Source organism: Capricornis sumatraensis, chromosome 19 (assembly GCF_032405125.1).
Source record: "Capricornis sumatraensis isolate serow.1 chromosome 19, serow.2, whole genome shotgun sequence".
NCBI lineage: Eukaryota > Metazoa > Chordata > Mammalia > Artiodactyla > Bovidae > Capricornis > Capricornis sumatraensis.
The window spans coordinates 16031602-16037193 of NC_091087.1; the positions used below are offsets into that span (position 1 = coordinate 16031602).

At 45.1% G+C, this 5592-nt stretch overlaps 1 pseudogene; it reads left to right on the forward strand.

Annotated features, from left to right (window-relative positions):
• The first annotated feature begins 3660 nt into the window (after positions 1 to 3660).
• Positions 3661 to 5214, forward strand: LOC138095457 (RNA-binding protein FUS pseudogene; annotated as a pseudogene).
• Positions 5215 to 5592: the final 378 nt, after the last annotated feature.

The following is a 5592-nucleotide window of genomic DNA, read 5'->3' on the forward strand; positions in this document are numbered from 1 at the left end:
CCTGGGGGGCGACCATCCATGGAGTCACAAAGACTCGGACACAACTGAGCAACTAATACTTATCAGTTCATTTCAGTCACTCAGTCGTGTCTGACTCTATGTGACCCCATGGACTGCAGCACACCAGCCTTCCCTGTCCATCACCAACTCCGGAGCCTGCTCAAACTCATGTCCATCGAGTTGGTGATGCCATCCAACCATCTCATCCTCTGTCGTCCCCTTCTCCTCCTGCCTTCAATCCTTCTCAGCATCGGGGTCTTTTCCAATGAGTCAGTTCTTCCCATCAGGTGGCCAAACTATTGGAATTACAGCTTCAGCATCAGTCCTTCGAATGAATATTCAGGACTGATTTTCTTTACTGGCTGGATCTCCTTACTATCCAAGGGACTCTTAAGAGTCTTCTCCAACACCACAGTTCAAAAGCATCAGTTCTTCTGTGCTCAGCTTTCTTTATGGTCCAACTCTCACATCCATGCATGACCACTGGAAAAACCATAGCTTTGAGTAGATGGAGCTTTGTGGGCAAAGTAATGTTTCTGCTTTTTAATATGCTATCTGGGTTTGTGATAACTTTTCTTGCAAGGGGCAAGAGTCTTTTAATTTCATGACTGCAGTCACCATCTGCAGTGATTTTGGAGTCCAAGGAAATAAAGTCTCTCACTGCTTCCATTGTTTCCCCATCTATTTCCCATGAAGTGATGAGACCAGATGCCATGATCTTCTTTTTTTGAATGTTGAGTTTTAAGCCAACATTTTCACTCTCTTCTTTCACTGTCATCAAGAGGCTCTTTAGTTCTTCTTCGCTTTCTGCCATAGGGTGGTGTCATCTGCATATCTGAGGTTCTTGATATTTCTCCTATCAATCTTGATTCCAGCTTGTGCTTCATCCAGCCTGGCATTTCACATGATGCGCTCTGCATAGAAGTTAAATCAGCAGGGTGACAATATACAGCTTTGATGTACTCCTTTCCCAATTTGGAATCAGTCTGTTGCATGTCCAGTTCTCACTGTGGCCTCTTGACCTGCATACAGATTTCTCAGGAGGCAGGCAAGGTGGTCTGGTATTCCCATCTCTTTAAGAATTTTCCACTATGAAGTAAAAATGACCATTTCAAAATACTATGTGCTTTGTGATCTCATTTGGTTTTTAATATGCTAAAAACATTACAGTTTTGTGTTTTTTTCTTCTAGTAATTTTATATATACTTTTGTAACTTTTTAATAAAAACTTCCTATCACATAAAAATATCCTGCTATTTTTTCAATTAAAAAGAATCATAGATCTTAATTTTAAAAATCTGAAAAAATGAAGATACAACAAATTTGAAAGAATTTTACAGTAAACATTCATACACCTAAGCCTAGTCTCTATCATTAATATTGTATATACAGTGTACTTGTTTGTCACATATCTATGCATTTACCATCTTCTATTAATCAACAAGAAGATCAAGCCAGTCCATCCTAAAGGAAATCAGTCCTCAATATTCATTGGAAGGACCGATGCTGAAGCTTCAATACTTTGGGCACCTGATGCAAAGAACTGACTCATTGAAAAAGACCCTGATGCTGGGAAAGATTGAAGGCAGGAGGAGAAGGGGAAGACAGAGGATGAGATGGTTGGATGGCATCACCAACTCAATGGACGAGTTTGAGTAAACTCTGGGAGTTGGTGATGGACAAGGGAAGCCTGACTTGCTGCAGTCCAGGGGGTCACAGAGTCAGACACGACTGAGTGACTGAACTGAACTGATTCATCAACAATCTATCTAGTTTTTAAAATTTTTTTCAAAGTAATTGCAGACAATGCAATGCATTTCAAATAATTCAGCAGGCAGATGGTTAGTTAGACTTCTGTATTTTAAGTTTCTTACTTTGAGGTAAAATTTATATACAATGAAATTCAAATCTTAGGTATACAATTAGTAAGTCTTGACAAATACCAACATTCATGCAGCCCTCTATAAAAATTTCATTTCTGATTAATTTTGTTAAAATGTTTTCCAGAAGTGAAGCCCATTGATTTTTAAAGGAAGGAAAGTGTTCTACATTCAAGTATTTAATTTGCCAATGTTACTAAAGTTTTCTGCCTTTCAGGCTCCCTCCTTCAAATAAAATGCTATGACCCCAATGAGAGGTGGTACTTGGACCCTTCTTGGTAGCTTTAGTTGCAGATCAAGGCTCCACTGAGGCACGAGGTGGCTTGGGAATGGAGTTGATCAAACGGGACAAACCCGTGGTTTTATCCAAGAGTGTTTCTGAAGGCAACATGTAGATTTTCAGCAGAGAATCCTTTCCCCCATCTCGTCCGGAATGTCAGTTGTACTAGTAAAGAAGAACAGAAGAAGGATCTCAATAGAAGGTCAAGAAGCATAAAAGGAGCGGTCTCTCCTCCAGCCCCACCTGCTAACGATCCTGGTGATTTGGGGTGAGGAAGACCAGAATCAGGTCTGTACTCTGCTGCTGGCCGGATAGGGAACCATGGCCAGATCGAGACATTCGCTGAGTCCATTTCCTCACTTACCAAGTGGGAGTCGTCATAGTACCAACTTCCTAGAGCTTTGTCAGCGCTAAGTGAGATAATACACCTAAAAGCCTTTAGCACACTCCCTCATGCTCCATAAATGTCAGCTCCTATTATATTTATTTGCCAGAGTCAAAGGGGAAAATGAGTTATTTTCATGCTTAAGACTACTAAATACTTTATTTCATGCTTGGTATTTCTGTAGCACTTCCACAATTTCCTTCTTATTCTAGAAAATTCAAGCACCTGGCAAATTTCCTATTTTGGAAATCTACTTTAATCAAACTTTTCTTTTAGCCTGAAGTCTACAGTATTTGAGGTTCAGAAGTTCATCGTGTCTACTTTTACCTTCAGTTGGTCTGATAGCTGTTTTCTAATAGGAACTTTCTGGGAAAGAATAAGAAGATTATAACAATACTATTCTAAAATAAACTGTAGGAACTAAATGTATAGCCCACTTTATTTAAGAAAGATATCTATATTCCAGAAATTGAACGTTATGGTAATAATCCTTAATGGTTTTTGAGAATAAGAATCTATGGATTCATCTTTCATGTTTAGGTTTGTTCTTAACTTAAAAATCCAGTGAACTATAAATAGGGCCCCTTCCAAGTATTGTGTGTCTATGTGACGCTTAAGAACAGATTTACTGAGTTGCTTATTAGGTAGAACAATACTGGAATAAAATTAGATGAGAAGTCACTTTGCACTTTTATCCAAGTTAGAACTATAAGATGCCTCAGAGAAGCTCCATAACATAAAAGGTAATAAACATGCCCAATAAATATCTATGTAGATGCAGTAATAGAACATTTCTGGCAGTGTTGACTTCCAGTATTCTACTCTGGGGTACCCAAAGGCATGTTGTTATTACAAGACTAGTGTGTCAGTCTGGGATTTGGAACATCTGACCTTTGGTTACCTAATAGATCTGTGTCCACTGGACCCCCACTGTGACCCCCAAGTTGGCCAGTTGAATTCTGTATGAAGATTCCATTTTCACCCAGCCAATACATTTTGTCTTCAACCAATTCTGTTTTAGGTTTCTCATTTTAGAAATTAAGAAGTCCTCGAGGCGTCGGTGCTCTGTGGTGTTGGAACCTTGTTGCTTGTCGGCCTATGGCGCATGCGCGGACATGGCCTCAAACAACTATACCCAACGAGCAACCCAAAGCTATGGGGCCTACCCAACTCATCCTGGGCAGGGCTACTCCCAGCAGAGCAATCAGCCTTATGGGCAGCAGAGTTAAGGCGGCTACGGCCAGTCTGTGGACACTTCGGGCTATGGCCAGAGCAGCTACCGTAGTTCATACGGACAGACACAGAACAGCTATGGCACACAGTCAGCTCCCCAAGGATATGGCTCAGCTGGTGGCTATGGCAGTAGCCAGAGTTCTCAGTCGTCTTACAGGCAACAGTCATCGTACCCTGGCTATGGCCAGCAGCCAGCTCCTAGCAGCACCTCGGGAAGTTACGGTAGCAGTTCTCAAAGCAGTGGCTATGGGCAGTCCCAGGGTGGAGGCTGTGGCCAGCAGTCTGGCTATGGTGGGCAGCAGCAAGGCTATGGGCAGCGGCAGAGCTATAACCCACCTCAGGGCTACGGGCAGCAGAACCAGTGCAGCAGTGGCAGCGGCGGCGGCGGAGGGGGTGGCAGAGGGAGCTACGGCCAAGATCAGCCCTCCATGAGCAGTGGTGGCGGCGGCAGTGGTTATGGCAACCAGGACCAGGGGGGTGGCTATGGGGGAAGCCAGCAGGACCGTGGGGGTCGTGGCCGGGGTGGTGGTGCTGGTTACAACCGCAGCAGCGGTGGCTATGAACCCAGAGGTCGTGGAGGTGGCCGTGGAGGCAGAGGCGGCATGGGCAGAAGTGACCGTGGTGGCTTCAATAAATTTGGTGGCCCTCGGGACCAAGGATCACGTCATGCCTCTGAACAAGATAATTCAGACAACAACACCATCTTCGTGCAAGGGCTGGGCGAGTGTGTTACAATTGAGTCTGTAGCTGATCACTTCAAGCAGATTGGTATCATTAACACAAATAAGAAAACAGGAGAGCCCATGATTAATCTGTACACAGACAAGGAAACAGGCAAGCTGAAGGGAGAGGCCACGGTATCATTTGATGACTCACCTTCCGCCAAAGCAGCTATTGACTGGTTTGATGGTAAAGAATTCTCTGGGAATCCTATCAAGGTCTCATTTGCTACTCGGTGAGCAGACTTCAGTCGGGGTGGTGGCAATGGTTGTGGAGGCCGAGGGCGAGGAGGACCTATGGGCCGTGGAGGCTGTGGAGGTGGTGGCAGCGGCAGTGGTGGCCGAGGAGGATTCCCCAGTGGCGGTGGCGGTGGCGGAGGACAGCAGCGAGCAGGGGACTGGAAGTGTCCTAATCCTACCTGTGAGAACATGAACTTCTCTTGGAGGAATGAATGTCACCAGTGTAAGGCCCCTAAACCAGATGGCCCAGGAGGGGGACCAGGAGGCTCTCATATGGGGGGTAACTACGGAGATGATCGTCGTGGTGGCAGAGGAGGCTATGATTGGGGTGGCTACTGAGGCCGAGGGGGCGACCGTGGAGGCTTCAGAGGGGGCCGGGGTGGTGGGGACAGAGGTGGTTTCAGCCCTGGCAAAATGGACTCCAGGGGTGAGCACAGACAGGATCGCAGGGAGAGGCCGTACTACCCTGGCTCCTGAGGCCTTGGAGCAGCTTTCTTCCTGTACCCAGTGTTACTACCCTCATTATTTTGCAATCTTCCACCTCCTGATCACCCACGGGTTTTTTGTGTCGGACTATGTAACTGTAACCATTCCTCTGGTTCCCATTAAAAACCACCATTTTAGTTAAATTGCCTTCCTCTTCCCCCTCTTCACTCTCCCGGAGCATGGATGTCCAGGTAAAGGACGTGGGGAGTTTTTCCCCTATTCAGGTCAACCAACCTGCCTTGTGGGAACTGGAATAAATTTGTTTGTTCCCACTCAGCACGAACTAGAATTAAGTGTTTGATACTTGGTTCATGGGGGGTGAAAAAAAAGAAAGAAATTAAGGTGATTTGGTGGTCCCTGCCATAGCCA